This window comes from Sus scrofa, chromosome 6 (genome assembly GCF_054392235.1).
Source record: "Sus scrofa isolate SSC_HxYL_T2T_F1_AM1 chromosome 6, Sscrofa_HxYL_maternal_Yorkshire_Landrace_v2.0, whole genome shotgun sequence".
Taxonomy (NCBI): Eukaryota; Metazoa; Chordata; class Mammalia; order Artiodactyla; family Suidae; genus Sus; species Sus scrofa.
Genome location: NC_139388.1, coordinates 3,979,068 through 4,005,582, shown reverse-complemented (window position 1 = coordinate 4,005,582; position 26,515 = coordinate 3,979,068). Strand labels below are relative to the sequence as shown.

The window sequence follows — 26,515 nt, the reverse complement described above, 5'->3', positions numbered from 1 at the left end:
AGAAGCCGGGGTGACATCGGGACCCTGGGAAGGTCCGAGTGGAGGAGGGGCCGGGACAGAGGCTTCAGTTTCAGCCAGGCTGGACTTGTGGGCGGGTAGGAGGCGGACTGGAGCCATCAGCTAGGGATGGACGGGCCTGGGGAGGCAGCGGGAAGCGAGAGAGGGCAGAGAGCCAGACAGGGACAGGAGATTCAGGACAGGGGTGTATTTACGGCTCCCCAGAGGAGCAGGCCCGCAGCTGCTGGGACCAAGCCTGGCTGAGCCGCGGGCCCCGGGCACCTAACCCGCCAGGACTTCACTGTCCTCATCTGCACAACGGGGCTGCTGGGCGTGCAGCGGGCTCCCTAGGCCGCAGGGGGCACTGCACGGTGGCAGATGGTGACTGTGAGAGGGCTTTGCTCCCCGCAGCACAGAGCAAATGCCCAAGAGGCATGGGCTGCATCGCCTATGGAGAGAAAGGCGGTGGTGTTTCATTCCAGGACCTTCCTTCTACACACCGCCGTCTATACTGCCTGCACGTGTCACAGAGATACACATTTTTGTAATCAGAAAATAAAGATTTAATGGGGGCGGAAGAAAAAGCTTCATGAGCGGGGCCCCTTTAGCTTGGCAAGACAGCAGGAAAGCCGTTGGGCCCAAGAGAGCCGCTCGCTGAGCTGGTTTAACTGCAAAGAGTTAAGTGTGCCCTCTCTCTTTCACACATGTGCGGGAGTGTGAAACACCTCCCTTTCAGAATGAATCGTGCTGTTTGTGTTCCCTTCAAAATATCAGGTTGTTAATTATCAGCACAACAGCTTGAAGAAGAACAGATTCTTTCTTGCGCCCGCCCGGGCATGAAAACCTCCCTGCTGCCACACGGCCACGACACAGTCGTCCGGGGACAGGGCTGGGCAGTGGGGAAACGTGGTGGCCAGATCCACGAGCGGCAGCTGCTTTGTCCCTCTGAGGCCACGAGCATCTCCATGGGAAAAGACACACCTGGCCAAGGTATCTGCGACTGGTTTTTTTTTCCCTTTGCTTTTTACAGCCACACCTGCAGCATATAGAGGTTCCCAGGCTAGGGATCGAATTGGAGCTACAGGTGCGGGCCTACACCCCAGCTCAGGGCCACACTGGATCCTCAACCCACTGACTAAGGCCAGGGATCGAGCCCACATCCTCATGGATACTAGCTGGACTCTTAACCCTTGACGCCACAACGGGAACTCCGGTGACTACCTTTAGAGCCACCGTGAAGGGAAGAACCACACGCCACCAGCCCACAGAGCTGGTGCCTGGACTCACGCCCTGCAGGCGTGTGACTGGAAGAGAACAAACAGTAAACTAATGTGTTCTCTGCACAAAGTCAAAACTCACAAAGGTGCAAGAGAGCTGCGGGCAGGCGACACAAGGACCCCTCCGGGGCTGAAGGGACCCTGCTCTGCGCGCTCTGGCTCCAAGGTCTGACTTCCCTTCCGTTTCCACTTCTGTGGCTCATGAGGTTGGGCTCGCGAGGATGAAACAAACCCTGCCCGGAATGAATCATCCGGCTCTGGAGCTGGAGGCGGTCTCAGAGCAAAGGATGCCAAGGAAAACACGGGACGCCCCACTACTGCCTGGACGCGCGCAGCCTACTAATGATGCATCGCTGATCCGCCCTTCACAAGGAGCTGGGCACCCTGAGTTCGTATTTGCTAAACCTGAAACCCTCCGCAAAGGCTGTCACCTGGGTTTCGCAGAGGAGGCCAGGGACGCCTAGAGCGGGCAAGTGCGGGCGAGGCGGGGTCAGGCTAGAAGTTGGATCTGGGTCTCTGCGGTGTCACCTCCCAGATGAATCAGAAGGCCGTGACTCCACACGGGACAGCGCCTCACAGCCTTGACAAAGACCCCCCGTGAGGACCAAGGAGAGGGCAGGGGGGAGGAATCCCAGCTGAGCAATGTGACAGGTGGCCTAGGTGGGCGGACCGCCAGCCCCAGGGAATCAGGTTCCACTCCCCGTGGCAGGGGCAGGGGGCACCCAGGCACGCTCGACTGTGAACCCAGGCCAGCCCATCACCGCTCCCAGCAAGCACACGACACAGCTTGGTTTGCTTCCTTTCTTAAAAAAAAAAAAAAAAAAAAAAAAGGCCTTTTCTTTTCGCAACGGGATTAGAATTCCTGCAACAGCAGCCAAAGGAGCGGTGCTGGGAACAGATGCTACAGGCGTTAACATGCCTCCCGTCCTGGTCCACAGAGTGCAAACATGAGCCTGTCCCTGGCTCTAGCCCACAGACCCGCAGGGGGCGGCGTGGGGAAGCCAGGGGGTGGCCTGGCCCGCAGCGCTCGCCCACAGGAAGTGAAAGAGGACGGGCGTGGGAGGAGGGTCAAGGTGCCCACCCAAATGCCCACCTGCTTCACAGTCATCAGGCGAGGTCTTGGGCCACCTGGCGCGTAACTGTGGCCTTCCGCTGACGGGCCACCTACGTCTGAGCAAAATGCTTGCCCACTGCCGCGCTGGGCCTCTGTGAGAGCAAGCTCAACTCTCAGGATTTGTGCAATTTTCCATATGCTATACGTCCCTGAGAATGTTTATGTAGAAACAAGCGGTGTTCTATTTGAAGTTGGGGTAACAGTTAATTACTCATGGGTTAATCAGAAAACATGTCATTATTTTTCCAGCGGCCCCAACATTAGACACCACGGAACTACCAGCCCTCTGCTGTGAGCGCCTGCCGGCAGCTCGCCCCATGCAGGTTTGCGGGGGAAAGAGAAAAGCAAACTCTGTGTTCTTACCGCATAAAAAGTCACTGTGATGTAGCCCCGCCTGTGGGACCCAGAGGACCATCCACAGGCTCCCAGGGGAGGCTGTTGCCCCAAGGGGGACGGGTGGGCTCCCGGGGGATTTGTGTTTCTTCATCTGGGGTGTACACTTTTTTTTTTTTTTTGCTGTTTTAGGGCCACACCCGCGACATGTGGAAGTTCCCAAACTACAGGTCAAACTGGAGCTACAGCTGCCAGCTTACACCACAGCCCGAGCCCCGTGGAATCAGAGCTGCGTCCACGAGCCACACCACAGCTCACAGCAACGCCGGATCAAACGCGAATCCACAGGGACACCAGCCACACTTGCTTCTGCTGCGCCCCAACGGGAACTCCCTGGGGAGCACACTTTCGATGTGGACATGTTATCCTGGGTGTATATTATCGGTTGACAATATTTTCACGGGGAGAGGTCTGTCCTTGGGGGTCCTACACGGTGAGGGCCAGGGGTTCGAGACCAGGCCTTGGCACTTACCTGCCCCTTGAATCAGTCACTGTGTATTTACAAGCGTCTGTGTCCTCATCTGCAAAATGGGGATAAGAGCGTTTGGTCAGCGAATGACAAGAGAAGATGCAGGTGCCGGAGCCCAGCACCGAGCACCCGTGCTCAAGAAACACCAAGTATCCCTGCTGTCTCTGTGGCCGCTGAAGGGAAGTTCCCATTCAAGTCTCCGGAGCTGATCTAAACCCTGGGCTCAGGGCCCACAGGGGCGCACCCCACTGGCAAGAGAACGCCTTCCAGGGAGAGGAGATTAGGCTGGCGGAGCTTTCAGCCTCCTTGGGGCTGGCACAGGGATTAAGTCTTTCCATAAATACCTCCCCTGCCTCCCGCCCATCCAGGGTGGGGACCCAGAACGCAAGGTGGGTGTGGCCCAGACAGGTAAGGGGGTGTTTCCGGAGTTCACGCAGGCTGGGACAAGGTCGACTCCCCAAGCACCCCTGGGGGCTGTGCAGCAAAGGCCAGAGCCTGCCAAACCAGGCGTGCCTCGCTGGGCCTCAGTTTCCTTATCAGTAACATGGGGTGTTTGTTGCACAAAGGCTGGACCAGCACAGAAGCGCCTGCAGCAGGCTGCCTGCAACTCCTCCTCCTCCTCGCTCTTGGTCAGGGAGCAGCGGCAGCGTCTGAACCTGCGCGCTCTTCGGTGTCCAGCACAGCGGGCCGGCAACCGCGGGCGGGTCTGAGGCCGTCCCCACCCGCCGAGCCCGCCCACCCGGCCGCGGCGCGGGGCCGCGGATCCACCTTGGAAAGAGTGCGCCCCCCCCTCCCCGGCCGCTGAGCTCCGCGGGCAGGAGGGATGCCGAGCGCGTTCACACTGGTCGCCCTTTGCGGCCGCAAACCTGCTTTGATGCCCTGGGAGCGAAAGGGGCCCCTAAGTGAGGCGGGTCATAAATAATACATTCCGAAATACTCGATGGAGGGGAAGTGGTTCCTGTTGAGGCCTCCTGCCCCCACCCCGGGCCGGGCTCCTTTCCAGCTTTCAGGAATGGCGGTCTGGTCCACTCCCCAGGAACTCGTGACATCTCGGGGCGGCAGGGAGAGTGGGGGGACACACCCCCAGCCCGCCCAGTGTGAGTTGCAGCACGGCCAGAGGGAGCCCAACTTTGCCCAAACCCGCGTCTCCGCAGAAAAGTGGGCAAGAAGTTGGGGGGACGCCCGAGCCCGCGAGGGTTCCCCCACGGTCCCCGGGACCTGCGCCCCCGCCCCACCCCGCCCAGGCGCGCCCCTACCCCTGCGGGAGCGGGCGGGATTGGACGCTGCCCGGCCGGGCGCTGGCCCTGGAGAAGAGCGGCGTCTTCTAGAAGTGCTGGGGTAGGGTGGGGTGGGGTGGGCAGCGCCGTGCCAGGAGCCGCGGCGCGGGGCACTCACCGCTTCCTGGTGGGCTCACTGTAGGGCCCGCCCGGGCACTGGCGGTGGCGGCGGCCGGGCTCGAGGGGCCGCGGCGGCGAGCCTGCAGGAGAGAGCAGCGGGGGTCATGGCCCGGGCCGGGCCGCGCACGGGGGCCCCGCTCCGCCCCGGCCGGCGCTCCCGGCCGCCGCCGCGGCCGCGGCGCGCACGCCTCCCACCGCCCCCTCCCGGCCCCCGAGGGCGGGGCTGGCAGCAGCCCCGCCCCGCCCGCGGGCGCCCGATCGCGCTGGCCGGGCGCTGGGGCGGAGCGGGGCCCCGTTGCCTCCCCGGGGAGTGCCTGCGGCCTCGCGGCCTCCCCCTGCCCTCGTCAGTTTCCCCGGGGTGAGATGGACGGGCAGGGGGGCAACCCGGGGAAAGTTTGGGCCGCGGCCCGGGGGTCTCTGCACCGCGCGCCCCGCCCCGAGGCTGGGTGCCAGGCTCCCTTGGGCCCTGCCCCCCAGCCCTGGGGGGTGGAGGGTGGGCCTCGGGGCGTCCCCCTACCGGATGGCCGTGCTTGAGTGCGCCCCAACGCCAGGCTGCGCGCGAGAGGAGTGGGCGGTCCCACTAGCTCACCACCTGCTGCCCGGCACCCGGACTCCGATCATAATGTGCCCCCTCCCCCGCCGTATGCGGCCGCTGGCCTGGGGGCTGCAGATGGCCCTCGTGATCAGAGCGCAGCTCCCCCCATGGTTGAGTCTGGCCCTGGCTCTCCACACATGCACCCCACTTCTAGGGGGGACGCAGGGGTGCTGCCCAGCTGGGGGTGTTAGGACTTGTTTCCTGCCTGCCAGGCAGGTGTCAGGTTTTTTTTTTTTACCAAGCCCAACTGATAGTAACTCCCCAGTTCCCAACCCTGTGGGTGCAGGGGCCTTTTATCCAAATGGGTTTCTGAGGAGGCCTCCCACGTGTTTCTCATGTCATTGTCACAAGCCTCTCCTGCCGGCTCCATCGTACAAGCCCAAGGTCTCCATACCCTGTGCCCTGTGTCCTTCCAGAAGCTTAGAAAGGGAAACTGAGTTTCAGCAGGACCATTGTTCGCCTTCTGCAGGAAAGGATCAGATCACGGGGACTAGGGTGGGCGCCCTAGCCGGCTTCTCTCGGAGTCATTCCTGAAAATGTTGCAATCTTTTTTTTTTTTTTTTTTCTCCTCGTCTGGCCACACCCACAGCACATGAAAGTTCCCAGGCCAGGGATCGAACCCATCCCACAGCAGTGACCCAAGCCGCTCCAGGCCAGATCCCTAAGCCACCACGCCACAAGAGAACTCCAACACGTCACAATCTTTTGGTTCCCCTGACTGTATCATGTCCAGAGTGATAAGCAGGAAATGCATCCTGTCCCACCCCAACGGAGCACAGAGGGGGCAGGGTTAGGGCAGGGTGGGAGGGAGGGTGGGCTGTGAGGGTCCACTGCCCTTGTTCCTCCCCAGGGAGCTGTGGGGCAGGGCTGCTCCGCATGGCCTCCTCTGACGGTGGCAACAGGGGGGGTGGGGAAGCCCCCAGGGACAGCGGGCACGCACAGCACCCACATTTGTGTCTCGGAAGTGAGGCCCTTTCCGCCAGCTGAGAAGCCCTGGGCAGGCTGAGTGCTGGGCGCTGGTTGTGACATCAGCCTGTCTCTGGTCCCTGGTTTCCACAGGGGAGATGGGGATTCATTCACTTCTACAAGCACTTTTTTTTTTCCTTCTTAGAGCCGCTCCTACAGTAAATGGAGGTTCCCAGGCTGGGGGTCTAATCGGATCTGCAGCTGCTGGGCTACCCCCCAGCCACAGCAATGCAGGATCTGAGCCACGTCTGCAACCTACACCACAGCTCACAGCAACACCAGATCCCTAACCCACTGAGAGAGGCCAGGGATCGAACCCACATCCTCATGGCTCCTAGGTGGATTCGGAACCTGCTGAGCCACAACGGGAACTCCCTACAAGCACCTTTTGAGCACCTTCTCTGCACTGGGCCCTGGGCACCACAGTGACCAGGATAACTGGCACTGACTAAGCGCCCGTGGGCATGTGACCTGATGTCACCACATGCTCAGGACAGCCCTAGTCCCTCCGTTTTGCAGGTGTGGGCCCCGAGGCACAGGAGGCCATAGGTCGCCTAGCTGGTAAGCAGTCATGCTGACCTGTGCCCTCCTCTCCTGTCCCAGCAGGCAGGGAGCAGCCAGTCCCTCGGGGGAGTTTGGCCCAACTCGACACTGGGGGAGGGACGTGGGGCTAAGGAGAGGAGGCCACAGGATGCGATTTGTTAGTCGGGGCTGAGATGAGGAATGGAAAGAATCCAGCTTAATTTGCTTCCTCCCCCAGGAGGCCTCTGCCCCTTAGAACAGTGGGGTTTGTGCTTCAGTCTCAGAATGTCTCACTGTCCGCCCTTTGACGTTTGGGGCTGGCTGATCCCAGCCCAGTGGGGGCGTCCTGGGCAGTCAGGATGCTGAGCAGCATCCCTGGCCTCCTCCCACTAAATGCTCGTAGAATCACCCCTTCCCCAAGTTGTGACAACCAAAAGCATCTCCAGACATTGCCAGGGGACACCCTGGGGCACATCTGCTGGTGCCTGTTGAGAACCCGAGTGGATTCCACTGGTTCCCAGCCCTGGGAGCTTGCCGGGATCACTGCATGGGATGGGGGGGAGACAGGGGAGGGGGATCACTTAACCAATCAATCAAATGATTGACACCAACCCCCAGGGCTAGGGTCACCCAGGGACCTTGATCTAATTGGTCCAGGTGGGGCCCAGGCATGGGTGGTCTGTAAAAACTCCCAGGTGATGCTCATCAGTTGATACAATGGAGACCCTCAGATGGAGTTTAGGAGCCTAGAAACTGCAGATGCAATTCAACCAGACGAAGTGTGTGAAGTCTGGATAGGTGCTAATCCCAACAACGCAACTAGAAAACGACACTTGGGGGGAGTTCCTGTTGTGGCGCAGCAGACACGAATCCAACTAGGAACCATGAGGTTTCGGGTTCGATCCCTGGCCTCACTCAGTGGGTTAAGGATCTGGCGTTGCCGTGAGCTGTGGTGTAGGTTGCAGATGCCACTCGGATCTGGCGTGGCTGTAGCTGTGGCTGTGGTGTAGGCTTGGCAGCTACAGCTCCAACTAGACCCCCAGCCTGGGAACCTCCATATGCTACAGGTGTGGCCCTAAAAAGACAAAAAAAAAAAAAAAAAAAAAAAAAAAAAAGACATTTGGGAGGTAATAGCAGAAAACTGAACGTAGTCCATGTATTAGATAATATTAAGAAATTATGACTGATATTAATAGATGGGATAGGGATACGTTTTCTTCTTCTTTTTTTTTTTTTTTTTGCCACACCAGTGGTATTCAGAAATTCTCGGGCCAGGGATCGAACCTGTGCCACAGCAGCGACTAGAGCCACAGCGGGGACAATGCCAGGTCCTGAACCTGCTCAGCCACCAGGAACTCCATCATTTTGACGTCTAAAGCCCTTCTCTGTTACTGATACATACGGAAAAGTATTTATGAGTGAATTAGTATGAAGCCGAGGTTTGCTTTTAAAGAGTCAGGGAAAATAAAAAAGTGGCTGAGTGAGGGTGGGAGGGGTAGAAGGAGAAGAAAGCAACGGAAAACCGGTGATAATTGCTGAGCTGAAGTGACAGGGACATGGTGGGTCAGTATACTATTCTCTCTACTTTCAGATGTGTTGAAAATTTCCAAAATAAAGTGGGACTTATTTATTTATTTTTTTTTAAAGAGAGAAAGAGTCCACTTGGAGAGGGTTTTCCTGGCAGCCAGGTGAGGTGCCCACTCCTGGGAAGGTGGTTTTGGGGTGGGGTGGGTAGAGGACGCAGGTGGTGGGGACCCCTGGGCTCTGGGGGAGAATCCAGCTCAGTGGGCTTGCCTGCCCGCCCCCACAAACAGCGGGGACTGGAGAGGAGGGGGCAGCCTGGAGCCCACAGCCCCTGGACCTGAAGCCAGGGCAGCAGCCCCACACCTGCCTGTGTTCAGACCCTCCTGGAGTTTGGGCAAAAGGCAGGTGCTGGAGGCGGGGGTTCCTCAGGTGTGCGCCCGGGGGGAGGGGCGCTGTGACGTCCGCCCCGACACTTGTCCCTCAGAGCCTCCCTTCTCAGCGCCTGGGTCTCCGTCTCATCTCCAGGAAGTAGGAGACAGTAATGAGAGCAGTCATCGTCCCCCAGCCCCGCCCCGGGGAGTAACTTCCTGAGCGTAATTCGACAAGAATCCCTTTGCGGACCGAGCGCCTGGCATGTGCCAGAAACAGTTCCAGCTGAGAACACAGTGAGTCAAAGCCTCTGCCCCACGGATGTGAGAGTCCGAGTGTTAAGGAGGAAAAGTAAAGCGGGAGGGGCTGGGAAGGGTGGAGCTAAAAGCTAGACAGGTGACAAGAGGAGACTGAGAAGCTGGCCTTGGAGTAAGCCCCTCCCAGGGGAGCGGGGGTGCGGTGGGCGGGGCGTGTGGCCATCAGGAGGAAACGCTCGCTGTAGGGGCCTGGGTTCTGGGTGCCACCCAAGGAGCACAGAAAAGGGACCAGATCCTCCTCCAGAGTTGTCCCGCCCCCACCCCTTGGCCACAGCTCTAAGCCAGTGTCCCTTTGCCAGGCGGCCTGCAGGCTGCCAGGCTGCCATGGGTTCATGGATGCCATGGGTGAAGGTCTGTGCCTCTCGATCAGGGAGACCCCGGACGGCGGGGACCAGGTGCCAGTGCTGGCATGCTGCCCTTGGCGTGGGGCGCAAGGCAGAGCACAGGGCAGGCACTCTAGACATGCTGGTGGAATGGATGGGACTTGCAAAGAACTGCGAGTCCTCAGAAGGTTTCTGGGGACCAGGGGGCCAGACGCATTCCAAGGAAAGCAGCAGATGCTACAGCCCATTCCCAAAGGAAGCCATCTGCCCAAATGCCAAGCCCGTGGAGCTGCCCGGGGGAGCTGACAGGGAGGGAGCGCCTCTGTGGGGGGCCGTGCCCGGAATGGGGAGGAGGGGGTTCAGGCAGGTGCCCCTTCTGTTGCCATAAAGGGGCTGCACCGGGGCTACGGGCAAGGGGACCGGCAGAAGCAAAGACGAGGGGCAGGGCTGGCAGGTGTGGTTGCCGCAGACGCTTTCTGAGCTTAAAAGGACACCAGGGCAGACCCAGGGCTCAGCAGGGCCACTGCTGACCAAAGACCATCTCCCAGCTCAGGACGCCTATGAAGTGCCGTGCCTGGGAGCCCACGGCCATGGCAGTGGGGAGAGCGGGCGCCCTGCAGACTGGCCCCCAGCAGACCCCCGTCACCATCGCATGACCGCCGCACACCCCAGAGACTATCCAGTCATACGCAGCACTGGGGGGTTTGGGGCCCAGAGGGGCTTCACAATCGGTCCAGGGCTTGGGGAGGGGGCAGATCTTTCCATATTCATGACCCCCCAGGCCTTGCCAGCAGCTGATTCCCTATTTGAGGCACGTCTGTGAAATTCAGCTTCACAATCAACCATCCTTCACTGAGCGAGGTGGCAGCTGACCCCGACCTCAGGTTCTTCATCCCTCCCCCGCTGAGAGGTGAGGCTTCCTAGTCCCTCCTCCTGGAGTCACGGCCTCGAGACCGAGACCGCATGACTATCGGAACAGAGAGGTGCAACGAGGCCTCAGGAGTCCCGGTTTCTCTCTCTGGGAACACGTGCTCTCGGCAAGGCTCCCTCTCAGGACCCCGTCATCACACTGAGAGATGCTCAAGCCGCTCACCAGGAGAGCCTGGTGTAGACCACTCAGCAGAGCTCCAGCTGAGCTCCCAGCCGATGCCCAGCACCCTCCACACGCCCTGTGGGTGAGCCCGGCCCGACATCCAGCCCAGGCAAGTCCCCACGCTAACAGCAGCCCAGCTGGTGTCAGGAGCTACCCCCAAACGACCTGCCTGAATCACCATGCAATACAGAGTTGGGAGAAAATATACAAGGGGGGTTGTTTTAAGCCACTGCTGTTCTAAGTTTGGGGATGTTTGTTACACAGCAAGAGATAGCTGAGCCAGGCTCCTTCTAAGTGTCAAGGAGAAATATGATCCAACTGCAGCTGTAATTTGTTGCAGTTAGATTTATGAACTAGTCCGAACGTCCAAAAGAGCCGGGAGCCTAAGAAAACGTACACTGATAACTTGCTCGATTTGCTTGAGTTCTTTTTCGCCTCGATACCTTGTTACGAAACTTGAAGATCTGCCTGTAACCTCTCCATCCCATTCTCTCCCCACCTTCCCACCTGAGGTTGGGGCTGGCCCTCCCCGCCTGCTGGGATTGTTCTGCTGCCTACCTGGGCACCACGGACAGCCTGCAGTCTTGGTTCACCTCCACCGCCCTCTTGCCAGGCAGTAGGCACTGGTATCCCGTTGTAAAGACGAGGACACTTGGGCTCAGAGAGGTCAAATGGTTTGGTCCGAGGACGTGTGGCTGGGAAGGGGCAGGGCTGGCCTCTCTCACCATGACCCACCAATGCTGCGTGGATGGCAGGTGGTTCCTGTTTTTCTGGGGAAACTGTTGGATGCCCACACTTGCACTGTGGGATTTTGGAAGCACGGGTCGCAGGAAGAAAATGCTGGATTTTGCTCAGCGGATGGGGGACTAGATGAGAAGGGGCCTGAAGCGGTCGTCGCTGGAGCCTGGTGATGGGCGCATGGGGCTGGGTGGGCCAGGCCCTTTGCACGTGTGTTTGAAAATTCCCCAAGCCAGAAAAGAAACACAGGGAGTTCCCGTCATGGCGCAGTGGTAATGAACCCGACTAGTATCCACGAGGGTGAGGACTGGATCCCTGGCCTCACTCAGTGGGCTAAGGATCTGGCATTGCTGTGGCTGTGGTGTAGGCTGGCAGCTGCAGCTCCAATTTCCCCCCTAGCCTGGGAACCTCCATATGCCATCAGCGTGGCTCTAAAAAGAGAAAAAAGAAAAGAAAAGGAACACAGGTCCCAGATGCAGGGTGGGCAGGAGGGTGACACAGGTGGGGACACCCCAGGCTGGAGGCCTGCTGTCCTAGAGGGTCACTGGAGAGCCTCAGGCTCACCTTGCAGTTGCTGAGCCTGTCAGGAGGGGCCCAGGGGCTGAACCCCACCCCGGAAGAGGCTGCCTGCTCCCTGACCCTGGGCTCTCCCATGTCCCTCCGGCCGCACCCTGTCCTGCCATGTCCTAGCAGCTTGCCTCTGGAGCCGCGGGCTTGGCGTGGGGCGGCAGCCATGCATCCCTGGGCTCTGCATACCAGCCGTCCCTGCTGGCAGGTGCCTGGCTCGAGCTCGTTTAATGACCCTGGGCAGTTGGGGACAGCGTCCTGAGCTTGTGGTGGGGGGAGAAGCCTCCCTTTGCCTCCGGGAGCAGCCGTCGGTCAGCAGGTCTGGGACCCCCACAGGGGTGAGGCCTCTATGAGCCACTCACAGCAAGTCGCTCAGCTTCTCTGAGTCTGTTTTTCACCCTGAAATGGGGGCGAGGAGCCCCCGCTCCAAGGGCTGCCGTAGGGATGCAAAGTGAGAGCGAGGGTCACTTCGCTGAGAGCCCGAATCATCGCTGAGTTGCTTGTGCAGTAACCAGGCGGCGGGTGTTGTAAGGATCCCTCTGCCTGGTCTTCTGAGGCGGGTTCTGGCACCAAGCCTCTTTCGCAGACAGGGTGCCTGATGCCCAGAGAAGGGCTGGCACCCGCTCTGGGTTTGGGGCTAGTGGGGGACAGAGCCTCGTTTCTGCCCCATGCTGGACACCAAGGTGGTATCCACCAATAGCTGGGGTCCCAGAACCCGCTGCCGCCTCACCAAAATCTAAAACCTCAAACCTCAAAGACGTCCTTAAGGAAACGGAAAGCTGAGCCGCAAACGAGAGAACATGCTCGCAAATCATACACCTGATGAGAAAGCGCACACACCGGACTCTCGGAACTCGTAACGCGAAGGCGAACGGGGAGTTAACGAACCCGACGGGTACCCATGAGGATGAGGGTTTGATCCCTGGCGCTGCTCAGTGGGTTAAGGATCCGGCGTTGCCGTGAGCTGCGGTGTGGGTCGCAGAGGTGGCCTGGATCTCATGTGGCTGTGGCTGTGGTGCAGGCTGGCAGCTGCAGCTCTGATTTGACCCCAGGCCTGGGAACCTCCATATGCCCTGGGTTCCACCCTAAAAAAAACAAAAAAATAAAATAAAAGGATAATAAACGTTGGTGAGGATGTGGAGAGACTCTTAAATTACTGCTTGAATGGAAAGTGATACAGCCGCCTTGGAATCCAGCTCAGCCAACTGTTAGAAAGGTCACCATTTATTTAGCAAACACACCCCATTGACCACCTCTAGGTCTCCAGCCAAGAGAAGCAAAACCCCGCATCCGATGCAGAGATGTGCACAAACGGCGTTCACAGCAGCGCTACGCACGAGAACCAAAAGGCAGGAACGGTACAGAGGGCCGTGGACCGCGGCACAGAGGAATAAACCATGGTCCATGCAGACGGGGATGCCGTAAGACAGAAGGAAGCCGGGTCCCCGAAGCGCCAAAGACAAGCCTCAAAGCCACTGTGCTCAGTGCACAATGCCAGACATGGAGGCCACACAGCACAGATTCCACTCAAACGAAGCGTCCAGACGGGCACGTGGATGGAGACACAGAGCAGACTGGGGGTGCCCAGGGCAGGGAGGAGAGGCAGAGACTGCCACTGGGGGCAGAGGGATCTGCACATTTACCAAAAATCACTGAATTATGCCCATAAAGCAGGTGCATGCTCCAGTCTGTAAGTGACACCCCATGAAGCCTGGGATACAGCGGTTACACCAGCTGCCGTATTAACCCCTCCGGGCACAGCACGAGCCCCAGGCACCCAGCCCTGAAATGACCAGGGGACCCGCAGATGGGGAAAAGGCGGGGTGGGGGGGCGGGAGAGGCACCGTCAGGGGCTCCAGGCCCTGGGCGCTCCCTGACCGACGACACTGCTTCAGGGCTGTGGGGACAAACTATAAACGAAGACAAGACTGCAGCCACAAGAAAGCACGACAAAGCTCTTGGCGCCCGGCTGTGGGACGGTCTCCAAGGGAAAGCAAGCAAGTCGCAGAAGCAGGTCCCAACGTTCCATCCTGTCACTGCAAAGGGAGGGGAGGACAGGGCCCTGAGTCCCGGGCATGGAGGGTTCCCCAGCATCCAGGCCGGCTGCCCGTGTGCCAGGGCGGGGGCAGGGGCCCCGGGGCCCTGTCGGCCCTTCCCTTTAGCCCTTTTGAAACTGGCATCAAACTTGGTCTTTGTAAGCGTGCCAGGGCTTTGAAGACACAGTGAGGTTTGGCTTCACAAGCGTTCCTGAGTGTGCGAGACTGTGCTTGTGAACTCTAGGAAGGGGACACGCCGCCAAATCCTTGCGGATGCCAAACCATAAGAACTATTTTAGAAATGCTCCACAACCGGAGGCGTCTGATGGTGGGTGTGGGTGGGCTGTCTCGTCGCCTTCTGTGCTCTGCGATGGGACCTCCCCCGGCAGGTGGGGAACCCCAGCCCGGGCTGGGGTTGAGGTCATGGCAGTGGAGAGATCCGGTGGGGGGTCGGGGGCGGCAGTTCCCTGAGAGGTGGGGGAGGAGCGGGCACGGATCTGGGACCCGTGGGAGGTGGTGGCGACAGAAGGACTGACTCAAGGACACCTCCCAGTCTTGGGCCTCCTGCAGCCCACGGGTGAGTTGCTCTGTCGGATTAATTTTGATCTTGCCAAATTCAGGGAAATAGTAGACCTTGGAGCTACTGTGAAGATAAAATATTGGTACTTTCTGATCTGTAGGGAATCTAGCTTTTTTTTTTTTTTTTGTCTTTTTGCTATTTCTTGGGCCGCTCCCACGGCATGTGGAGGTTCCCAGGCTAGGGGTCCAATCGGAGCCGTAGCCACCGGCCTACGCCAGAGCCACAGCAACGCAGGATCCGAGCCGCGTCTGCAACCTACACCACAGCTCACGGCAACGCCGGATCGTTAACCCACTGAGCAAGGGCAGGGACTGAACCCGCAACCTCATGGTTCCTAGTCGGATTCGTTAACTACTGCGCCACGACGGGAACTCCTATTTTAGCTTTTTAACAAAGAGGTTCCCAGGCTAGGGGTCTAATTGGAGCTACAGCTGCCAGCCTACACCACAGCCACAGACACGCCAGATCCGAGCCATGTCTGCGACCTACCACAGCTCATGGCTGCGCAGGATCCTTAACCCACTGAGCAAGGCCAGGGATCGAACCCGCAACCTCATGGTTCCTAGTCGGGTTTGTTTCTGCTGAGCCACGATGGAAACTCCAAATCTGTGGCTTTTGATAGACATTCTTGTTCATGTACCAATATGTTCTTATAAGGACAGTCACCCCTTTTATTTGAGGGCATGTATGGGGAACCTCACCTGTTCATACCCCAAAGCCCTGGGCCGAAGTCTGCCAGGGGTCAGAGGTAAGACCAAGTCCAAAGCTCTGTCCTTATCTTATAAACACTTGAATCAACAAGGCTTTCCAGCTCAGCTTAGAAGAAGCATTTCTAAGGGGACCTAGATGGGCCGCGGGACAGTGAGTCATGGAGGACGTGGGAGGCAGGTGCCCTGATGGGGCCAGAGCACGAGAAAGGCCTAGTGGCAGGAAGGACAATGCAGACTCAGGGAGTGTGGCCTTGGGGACGGTGGTGGAGGGACAAACAAGCCTCGAGCTTGACAGTCTCACGCTGAACGGTCACCGTTTGTCACAGAGAAAAGGCTAAAAGCCATTATTGAATATTTCCCACCTAAAACCATTAAAATAAGTTTCAGTGTTGTGCCTGGCGGGGGAGCAGATTCAGTTGCGGAAACCTGAGCTTACGTCACCCGAACTTCTTCCCAAAGATGCCGCACAGCTAAGATTTCCACACACCTCTGGGAAGAGGGGCTCCCTGGAGCTCAGGCCAGGCTCCCATCTGCGCGGGGGTCATGCCGCAGATGGCAGCGGCCTAGAGCCATAGAGCTCTTCCTTCAAGCCCTGCCTGGCCAGGCCGCCCAGACTGGCAGCTTCAAAGTTAACCTTTCCCAAGGCATCAAAGAGGGCGCCGTGGCGTGCAGGGCCCGGGCGCCGTGCCCAGCGGGCGAGCGCAGCTCTGGTGTTCTTCCGGGAGGCCTTGGGCAGTGGGAGGGCTGGCTCACAGCCCTCAGTGTGCTCCTGGCCTCCAGGAGCTTTGGAGGAACCTGCGGGGACAGTGTCAGCAGGGTGGGGGCGTCACACGCAGCGGCTGGGAGGGGGCCGACCCCAGCGCGGCCTGGGCTGCTCTGCAGGACACTGTTTCCAGGTCAGTGTGGGGCCTTCCAGGAGGCCCTGCCCAGGGCAGGCTCCCCGGCAGCAGCCAGCCTTGCCTCTGCAGGCGGCCAGCCCTGGTGGCCTCTGCCTCACGACCCTGGAGCAGGAGAAGAAGGGACGAAGGGAAGGGTGTCAGGGCCGTCGAGCAAGGGGACAGCACAGCCTGAGGACACCAGGGATGGGCCAGGGGGATGCTGGTACACCCTCGTTCTGTTCTCAAAGCGTCAGGTCACTTATTCATTCATCAAACTTGCCCTGGGCACCCGCCACAAGGTGCCAGACTGGCAAAGTCTAGGGCTATTTCTGTCCAGTAGAAACTAAGTGGAGCCACAGCTGCCATTTATGATTTCCTAGTGACTTTGGTTAAAAACATTAAAAAAAAAAAAAAAAAAAAACAAACAACCCAGAGTTCTCATTGTGGCATAGCAGAAATGAATCCGACTAGGAACCATGAGGTTGTGGGGTGGCTCAGATCCTGCTGTGGCTGTGGCACAGGCTGGCAGCTGTAGCTCTGATACCACCCTTAGCCTGGGAACCTCCATGTGCTGTGAGTGCGGCCCTAAAAAGCAAAAAACCAACTGAATTTCTTTTTTTCTTCTTTTTTTCTTTTTCTCTTTTTAGGGCTATACCTGCGGCATATGGAGGTTCCCAGGCTAGGGGTCTAATCAGAGCTGTTGCTGCCGGCCTACACCACAGCCACAGCAATGCAGGATCCGAGCTGCATCTGCAGCCTACACCACAGCTCGCGGCTACGCCAGATCCTTAACCCACTGAGCAAGGCCAGGGAATCGAACCCACAACCTCATGGTTCCCAGTCGGAGTCATTTCTGTTGCACCACAACGGGAACTCCTGGTCAAAAATTATTAACAAGATAGTTCACAACTTTCTTTTCGTGCTACGTCTTCCAAAGCCAGTGTGTCTTTTTCACTCAGAGAGCGTCCCGATGTGGACCAGCCATGTTTCACGTTCTCAGGAGCCACATGGGACAGCAGGGGTCTAGAGAGGCAAGGACGCCGACACCCCGGCTTTCTGCCCAGCGAGGGGTGGAGACTGTGACGCGGAGCTCAGGCTGCGCTACCCGATGGCAGGTGCTGCAGGACGTGACAACAGGGATGCTCTGTCCCCTGGGTCCCACGTGGGCTCCTGGTCGTTGCTCTGCCACTAGTGACCTGGAGAGCTCTGGCTACCACTCAGCATTTAATGAATTCACCACCACAAGGAGGGGCCGCCCCACGCTCACCAGACTGCAAACTGGTCCTGGCCACAGGGCTGAGAGCTGCCTTCCCTGCTCAGCGAGCGGAAGGGGGTGACTGGAGGGCACCTTGGCACCATCTGGGGAAGCTCAGCCCTTGCCAGCCAACCACCCCACGGAAGGGTCTGTGTCCCGGGAAGGCCGCATGGGGGAAGCACCCGGAGGGGGAGGGCCTGGGGGTGTCCCCTGCAGCAGTGGGCGCAAAGCAGGGAACTTGGTCCGAAGAATGAATAGACAATCTCTGGCACCTCAGCACGGCCTGTTTGTGCGGTGGAAGACGGCACAGCGGCCCGAGCGGACAAACCAGGTCTGCGGGCATCCACGTGGGACATGCTCAAAAGCACGCTGAGCGGAAGAAAGCAACGCTGCACGGCGTGAGCTCCGTGGGGACAATTTGAAAAGACAAAGCCGTGCATCACGGCACCTGACAACCCTGCAGGGCTCTCCAGGCGAGTGGGTGATGCTGGGAGGGCAGGAAAAAGCCGGCAAAGGAGAGGAGGACAGAGGGGGTCTTAGCTCAACATTCTAATCTGTTAAAAAAGGCAGCAAATACAGCAAAATGCTCGTGTGTGTGGAGGACGGGAGTCCACGTTAAGGGCGTCTCCGTACTCCTCTCTATGAGAAGTATTTCACAGGAAAAGATAAAACCCCTCTGAATTACAGAAAGGAAGGAAAGCGTGGCCTTGAGAAAGTCACCTGTCCCCTCTTCAGTCCCCACACCCGAAAGATGGGATAACGGGACCTGCGTTGATGCGTGGATGCGGGGCAAAAACGCAGCCGCTTTTTCACGACCAGCCTCTGGGAGCAGAAGCTCTTCACACGACAGCAACGGTCACACGAGCTGACTGGGTGCTTGCTGCCTGCCACACGTACCCGCCCTGAACTGACGGACGACGTCAGGGACAAAAGGCAGGTGTCCCGGTCCCCGTCTCAGGGGACACTGAGGCAGAGGCGTTAGGAACGCTGCCCCGTGTTACCAGCGAGTGAGCGGTGGACCTGACCCTTGGCCTCGGCCAGCAGGTCCGGAGCTGCATTCTTACCCCTTCTGTACACGGCCTCTCAGCAGTGCTGATTCTCTCTCCTGTTCGAGAGCCTGGAAATGACTGTTCAAGTCTGTAGGCGCCAAGTCACAGCCCAGCGCAGGGCCCGGCTAGTCCCTGGAGAGGCAGGGGCTCCCACTCCGGCTGCAGGGGCCACAGCCCTGCCCCCTGCCCGGTACACGCGAGCCCGTCGGGAAGGTCAAAGTGCTTTGGCGACCCTGGGGGACCCCCGAGCACACCCCCTTCCATCTGCTGCTTATTCGATTACTCTTTGCAGCCTCAAGACAAAACCTGGACGCTGGGAAGTTCTCTCCCCGGCAATGAGCGCTCCTCCACGAGAAAACCATTTGTGCCAGACAAGCATCCTCCTCCTGCTAGGCTGCCAGCCAACCGCGGGAAGAAAGTGGACGTGCATTCCCAGTCTCACTGAATTTCAACACCGTGTTCAACCGAGAGGGGAAGGACTCTCTTGCGGGGGGGAGGGGGGGAGCCGCAGCACCACCTTCTCGTCCTCTAATTAAATTTCTGCCATCTTTACATGAGAAAACCCAGGCGTGTATTCTGCTATGAGAACATAAAAGATAGGTTTTTTTTTTTTTTTTTTTTTTTTGTCTTTTTAGGGCCTCACCTGCAGCATATGGAGGTTCCCAGGCTAGGGGTCGAGTCAGAACTGTAGCTGCCGGCCTGCACCAGAGCCACAGCAACACCAGATCCTTAACCCACTGAGCGAGGCCAGGGATCGAACCCGCAACCTCATGGTTCCTAGTCGGATTTGTTTCCGCTGCGCCACGATGGGAACTCCAGATACAGCTTTTAAAGTTCAGGAGATGAGGACAGGGAAGTGCTTGGCACACTGCTGGGCACGTGACAGGAGCTCCATGGTGAGCACGGGGGGCAGGGGGACCCCAAGCCTTCTGGGGGTCCTGGGGCACGGCGGCGGGGGAGGGAGAGGGTGGCTGCTTCCCCTGCGAGGCTCCCGGCGCCCAGCTCTTACCTCTAGGAGAAGAGGTCAGGGGCCGTCTCGGGTCTCAGGCTGGGGACAGTTGCTCGCGCTTCTCCGGTGGCCATCTGGGCTGTGGCTGCTCCCTGTCCCCTGCTGGCTGACTGTCTCCTGACTCTGCCCATTTGGGCTAAATGCGTGGCCTTTACAGAGAAGGAAAATTACCTTTAAGCTCAGGCCTTCCAATGGGCCCCGTGGCTTTCGGCAGCTTAGGCTGTGCCATTAATCCCTGGCTCGCAACCCCCGTTTCTGGCCTTGGGGAGAGAGGGACGGGCCAGTCGGAGCCCAGGCAGAGGACAGAAAGCCCCAGGGCGGAGGGACTCAAAGCCGTGGCCCGGGTGGGCGTGGGAGAGGGAGGACGGCCCCACGTCTGGAAGGCTCTCCCGGGACGGCGGCTGTGGGACCCTCGGGGGGCCCGGGGGGATTGCGAGCAAGGGGTTCACACACAGCCAGAGGGGGAAGGTCTGGCCTGAGGAACTGGGGTGAGCTGGCCAAGGATCCAGTGTGTTCCCCGAGTGTGGGTGTGTCGGGCGTCACAGGCGCGGCTGACCTGACCACTTGCAGGCCGGGAAGGGAGGGCGTCCAGGTTCCAGTGTCATTTTGCACAGCTCCTCTGGAGAGCAGGGGCACCTCAGGGAGGAAGAGCAGAACGAAGTCCCCCCACAGTGGGTCGGGGGGCGCCCCGGCCTTGGGGCTGGGAGAAGCTGTCAGGCTCCAACAGAGCCCGGTGAGACGCCGGGCAGGCAGCCCCAGGGCGAGAAGCAGCCGCCAGACGGGAGCGCAAGGGATCCCGTGATCCCTGGGTGGAGAGCGGCCAGGTCCTAGCACGCGGCCGAGGGAGGGCCTGGGCGGAGAGAGAGACCGGCCGTTTCCAGGGGGCTGGCAGAGACCCGGCTCAGCCCCGGCAAGGACACGGCCTCAGTCCGGGCAGCCCACTCGGAAGCATCCTTCACAGCGGTCCGGGCGGGGAGGAGGGTCTCTGCTCCCAGCACAGCCCAGGCTTCCCCAGAGCCTCCTGCAGCTGAAATGAGAGCATCGCTCAAAGGCTCCGCGCCCGCCCCAGCAGGGAACGTTCCTGGAATGAAAGCCCAGGGCCTGGGAGGCAGAGGAAGGGGAGTCAGGTGCAGGGTCCCAGCCTGTGTCAGGCTCCCGTGTCGAGAACACAGCCCTCCTGGGTGCGAGAGGAAGATCAGGCTGGAGAGGAGGCTGAGTGCAAGGCTCCTGCTCCCACCAGAGCCTCCGTTCAAGGCCCGACTCAGCCAGGACAGGCCCGGAGGGCACGCTCTGCCACCGCTGTGGGACAACCCTAGAGACTCTTCGGGCCGAGAGTGGCTTGGGGGGTCTGGGACGCCAGTGCCTCTGAGGGGGGCGCGTGTGGGGCTGTGCCTCCTCGGGGCCAACAGAACACGGTCTGCGGCTGAGCCTGGCCTCTGCACATGTACCGCCACGCCAAGGACCTCAGACAGTGCGTCACTCGTTATCCTGAGCTGCTGTAAATGACGGGAGCACGAAGCACAGCTGGAGCCAGGGCCCCTGCGGGGGCAGGGAGCGCCACGGCGCTGCTGGAAGCCAGGGGGACATGGCCACGGTGGCGGTTTTCCCAGACTTGTTCTGGTTTCTGGAATTTTATGGTCACCACACACATCAAAGACATTCCCGGCACTGGCCCGGCCCTGCTGCTCCTGTCATTGTTCTCCATGGGGGGGGGGGGGGGGTGCGTCACATGGGCCAGGTGAGGCCTGCTCAGCTCTGACCTTCGCCTGTTCAGTGGTTGGGAGTCGAAGTCTCTGCAGCTGACAGAGGGGCCAAGCCTTGAGCGTCACCGGACGCCTGGCTGAGCCCCCAACTGGCTGCACCTGCCAGTCAGCTCCTGGTTGGTCGGTGCTCCAGTGGGGTGGGCAGGCCCCAGGGAAGGGCCTTGGCCTCACCTCCTCTTCTGGAGTTGACGGGGGGGGGGGGGGGGGGAGGGGGGGGAGGCTTTGCGTGTCCTGGGGCCATAGAAGTTTCTGGCTGGTGGAAGGCAAGTATGCCACCAAGAAAACACGGTTCTTCCAGCCCTGAGCAGGTGGGGAAGGGGGAGGTGGGGGGTGAAGGCCAACCCCGAGGGGCAGGGAGATGGGCCGAGACAGCGTGGGAGGGACCGAGACAGCGCTCGGCACTCCTTCCCGAGGACCCAGCAAACCAGAGCCACGTCTGGACCACCTGGGGTGCTGGGAGGTCGAGTCCTGGCTGACAGCTCCCGGTGGAGCAGGGACAATAAATGACAAGATTTACTCAGCTCCAGGCTTAGCCAGTGACCCTCAGTCTCCAGCCCAGATCAAGCCAGGACGGCGAGATGGCCAGCCGGGCTCTGCGAGACAAGCTGGTCAGAGACACACGTTTCCAGGTCTTTTCCCTCCAGCATCTGCTGCTGGGGGTTCGACAGGTGCCCCCCAGGGGGCTCAGTGAGCCGGAGCCCTCACAGACAGACCTTTCACAGGAGGTTCCTGGCGGGTGGGAAGCAGGGGCTGCGAGCTCTCCCGTCGCATGTTCTCTGGTCCCAGGGAGCCCCTGCTCTGGGGCACAGAGGGAGGCCTGTGTGCATGGAGCCTGCTCCCTCCCTCAGTTCACCAGCAGGCTTCTCCCCCTCAGTGTGCCTGCAGCGCCTGTGACCCAGCACCTGCGCCTCCTCCATGCTGGACGCGGGGCACGCTGCCTGGGCTGGATGTTCAGATATGTGAGACTTCAGATACATGAATGGAAATGACAAGCACGTCAGCTGTCACCTGGGCCCCCAGGCCTGACACCCCAGCTGACAGTTCCCGCGGCCACTGCCAGGCTCTGAGCACCACCCAGTCCTGGACTTACAGGGATGGGGGAGTTGAGCCGCAGGTGACGGCCGAGCAATGGAGAGGGTGTGGCCAGGGATAGCTGTCCATCTGCCCAGACTCCTGGGGGTGAGTGGCTCCCGGTCACCACGTCCTGGTTCTGACTCCTCCCTGGCTGCTCAGGTGAGAGGCCCACCTGGAATGCTTCTCTGCACCCCAGCTTCTATCCTCCCCACAAAACTTCCCATGGGCGTTCCAACCGGAGGGATGGCCTTACCTAGGAACTCAAGCTCCTGCTGTGTGTCAGTGCACCTGCTTCGGGACTTCATTACACTCAAGGGCTGGGGGCGAGGCCTGCAGGTCACTCTGCTCTGTGCCTTCTGCTCCCCATAGTGTCCAGAGGGCTGGGTAAAGGAAGGACCGGGAGTCAGTGGGGTTAGCGTCTGCGGGGGGGCCGAGGTATGGGGGCAGCTCCAAGGCCCATCCCCGATCTTCCTGCAGGACCAAGCAAGGGGTCCATAGGGTGCCTGAGTTGGGCTGGTCTCAAAAGCGGGCTGGCCGGGAGACACTCTTGGGAAGAACGCCCAGGCACCCTTGGCTGAAAGTGGAAAACCCTTAATTTCCTTGGGGTCCTAGGCTTCTCTCCACCTGCTCCCCTGGTCCCCCAGCCAAAACGCACCCCCCTCTTCTCTGGTGCCGGCATGCCCCACCAGCCCAGGTCCAGTCCTGCCTCCATCTCCCTCTGCCCAGATGTGAGGGGCAGGCTGGAGCGTGTCTGCGTCTGCAGGTGCACCAGCCCAGCCTGGGAGCCACGCTCCCGTAATTACAGAGAATGCCGTCCCTCCTGGATAATCCAGTAATGACTGGATGAACCGTGCCTTCCTCCTGGGGCTCCAGTCGGTGCAGAGCCTGCCTGTTAAGGCGCCCCATGTCCCCCTGAGTTTTGAGAACTGCCTCTTTGCCCAGAAGTAATTTCGCAGAGAGCTTAGCTGACCATGCGACAGCCGACAGCCGTCTCACCAGCAGGATCTGCAAAGGGCTTTGAGATCCGCAGAGGCGGGCTGAGTAAATTCCAGGCATTACAGGTGATTAACAGAACAATGTCAGGACTAGTTCTGAGCCTCAGGGCTGGACTGGGGGGGAGGCCAGGGTGGCAGAGGCAGGTGACACCAATAGCAGGGTTTTTTTGGTTTTTGTTGTTTTTGGCTGTGCCTGCGGCATCTGGAAATCCCTGGGCCAGGGATCAAACCCAGGCCACAGCAGGGACCTGAGCCGCTGCAGTGACAACATCAGATCTTAACCCGCCGCTGCACAAGAGAACGCCCCCGACAGCAGTTTTTGACACATCCTGAGTGGCCGAGGAGAAAGCCACACCCGAGCTCTTCAAAGCAGACACTGCTGCTCCCTGCCTGCCAAGGGCAGGTGTTAGAGCCGGGTCTCAGGAACACCCCGCCTGGTACTGATGGAGCCATGGGGACGGCTGCTTCCTCGGCGCACCTGAGTGCCGCAGCACCAGAGAGTGTTCGGGGAGACCCAAGTGGACTGTGCAGGGACGGGATTCTGCTGCTTCGCGTTTCCTTCTGTGAGAAAACTGACTCATGTCTTCAATTTGCTTCTCTTTTTTTGGGGGGGGGGGCGCATATGGAGGGTCCCAGGCTAGGGGTCAAATCGGAGCTACAGCTGCCAGCCTACACCACAGCCACAGCAATGCAGGATCCAAGACGCACCTGTGACCGGCACCACAGCTCACGGTAACGCCCGATCTTTAACCCACTGAGTGAGGCCAGGGATCGAACCTGCAACCTCATCGTTCCTAGTTGGGTTTGTTTCTGCTGCGTCACGACGGGAACTCCTTCAGCTCGCTTCTCCTTGACGACATCAGTTGAGTGCACTGTCAGATGCTTACGGTCACTTGGACAGCTTCCTTGGGGGGTCCCTGATCCCTTGGGTCCTTTTTTAAAAAGCTGGCCTATAAGTTTTCATTTTTTTTGACCGCACCTGCGGCATGTGGAAGTTCCTGGGCCAAGGAGGGAACCTGCCCTGTTGCTGTAGCAATGCGGGATCCTTAACCCACTGCTCCACGCGGGAACATCTCCATTCTCTTTTTTTTTTTTGGCTTTTAGGGCCGCTCCATAGCACACGGAAGTTCCCAGACTAGGGGATGGATCAGCGCTGCAGCTGCCGGTCTACACCACAGTCACAGCAACACCAGATCCAAGCCTCGTCTGAGGCCTACATCCCAGCTCACAGCAATGCCAGATCCTTTACCCACTGAGCAAGGCCAGGGATCGAACCTGTGTCCTTATGGATACTACTCAGATTCATTTCCGCTGAGCCAGGAAACAAACTCCGCCATCCTCTAATTTTTAATATATTTGGATAGCTAGAGCAGACAGAAGTCTTTTGTTGGCTGACTGTATTATAAATCTCCTCTCGCTCTGTGGCCTTCCTTTTCACATCGCATTTTTTTTTTCATCAAGTGCACAAAAGTTTTTGATTTTAATGTAGGACGACTGCTCACATATTTGCATGTCCCGTTTAAAAATCTTTGTCAAGCCCACAGACGTGAATATCCTCCTGTTATTTTCTGGAAGTCTTAGCATTTTACTTTTCATATTTAGACCAATAATCCACAAGACAGCACTGCGCGCCCCCAAGTGTCTAACATTAAACAGACTGACAACATGGTCTCACTGAAGAGAAGGAGACACTGGCGCTCCCACAACTGGAGGCAGATGTTCAACAGGTGGTCAGCAACCCACTGCTTCCCCTGGCGACACCCCTTAAAAGCTGAATGTACACACTCCAGCAAAATCCTAATCCTACGCCTAATCCTGAAGGATGTGTGTACATCTGTGCCCCCCAAAAGCACACACGAGAATGTTAACGGAGCAGTATTTGTGCTGGCCCACGTCCGGGAAAAACCCCAAATATCCGTCAACAGCGGGATGGAGAAACTGGGGTACGTCGATAAAATGCAGTAACACACAGCAATGAAAACACATTAAAAACTGCTACACGAAACACGAATGGATCTCACACCCGATTCAAATGCACGCTGTATACGTCCGTTTCTAGAAAGCTCCAAAACCAGGCAGACCCAACGCAGGCTCAGGGATGAGGGGGCTCCCGGGCTCAGTGGTGGTTATGAGCCTGAGCCTGCCCGCTCTGCCCACTTTGTGAAAATCCACCGAGGTTCGTAATTGTGATTCGAACACTTCCCTGTACAGATTTAACACTTAAAAAAGAGACTCTTGCCCAATATGTCTGAGATGGGAACACAGAAAATGTAGGATGTGAATACAAAGGGCAAACTTTTTTTTTTTGTCTTTTTTTGCTATTTCTTGGGCCGCTCCCGCGGCATATGGAGGTTCCCAGGCTAGGGGTCTAATCGGAGCTACAGCTGCCGGCCTACGCCAGAGCCACAGCAACGCGGGATCCGAGCCGTGTCTGCAACCTACACCACAGCTCACGGCAAGGCCGGATCGTTAACCCACTGAGCAAGGGCAGGGATCAAACGTGCAACCTCATGGTTCCCAGTCGGATTCGTTAACCACTGCGCCACGACAGGAACTCCCAAAGGGCAAACTTAATGGTTCCGGAAATAAAGTGGTTAAATAATCAGAAAATGTGAACTACATCTTTCATGAATTTAAATTGAAGACTTTGGAATTCAAAAACGAAGATTAAAAAAAAAAGGGCGTTCCTGTCATGGTGCAGCAGAAACCAATCTGACTGGGAACCATGAGGTTTTGGGTTCAATGCCTGGCCTTGCTCAGTGGGTTAAGGATCTGGCCTTGCTGTGAGCCGTGGTATATGGTCACAGATGTGGCTCGGATCTGGTGTTGCTGTGGCTGTGGTGTAGGCCGGAAGCTGCAGCTCCAGTTAGACCCCTAGCCTGGCAACCTCCATATGCTGCGGGTGCGGCCCTAAAAAGACAAAAAGACAAAAAACAAACAAGCAATCAAACCAAAAAACAAAACAAAACAAAACAAAAATGAAGAATTCTACTATTTAGGGGAGAGATGCCTAGAAGGGCGCTGAGCAGATGCAGAGCTTTTAGCTGACTCCATGTTTCCCGTTTGTACCTTTGTTTGAATCCATCAACAGCAGGTCTCTGGGGGCTCGTCCTGCACCCACACACAGGGACTAGGACAGGGCCCTGGGGGCACGGGCGGCAGCTGCCTGGAGAGCTCTGGCTACAGAGCCACCTCAGAGAAGTGGGAAGAATGAAGAGATTCGAGACCCAACTGTCGAAAGTTAAGATAATAAACAGACAGGTCTTCCTAGGCCCTCGCCCTGCTGTCCTCGGTCCAGGGCTGTGAGACGGCTCAGAAGCTGCAGGTCTGGCCTCAGCTGCCTGCTCCCTGTTGCTCAACTGTTTACAGCACCTTTGCGCATCCTGCGCTGAACACCTTTTAAAAGAGAAAAAAAACGAAAGCGCTTGCTGCCGAGGCAGGTTCACTCCGGAGACCTGAATCCCGCGAGGCTGAACCCTCTGGAGGCGCAGCGCTGGCGACCTGC

At 58.7% G+C, this 26,515-nt stretch overlaps 1 protein-coding gene across 4 annotated transcripts in view; it reads right to left on the bottom strand.

Annotated features, from left to right (window-relative positions):
* CLMB (calcimembrin) overlaps positions 1 to 26,515 on the bottom strand; it is a 55,630-nt gene that overhangs the window by 25,221 nt on the left and 3,894 nt on the right. Inside the window, exons 2-7 of one of the 4 annotated variants that reach the window (XM_084959408.1) lie at positions 23,719 to 24,262; positions 22,269 to 22,395; positions 19,735 to 20,028; positions 19,179 to 19,327; positions 4,646 to 4,727; positions 3,254 to 3,302 (exon numbers count right to left, since the gene is read on the bottom strand). The gene's annotated coding sequence lies outside the window, so the exon portion shown is untranslated. Of the gene's footprint in view, positions 1 to 3,253; positions 3,303 to 4,645; positions 4,852 to 19,178; positions 19,328 to 19,734; positions 20,029 to 22,268; positions 22,396 to 23,718; positions 24,263 to 26,079; positions 26,407 to 26,515 lie in introns of those variants that run through there. The other 3 variants (XM_084959409.1, XM_084959407.1, XM_084959406.1) reach the window with 3 other exon arrangements.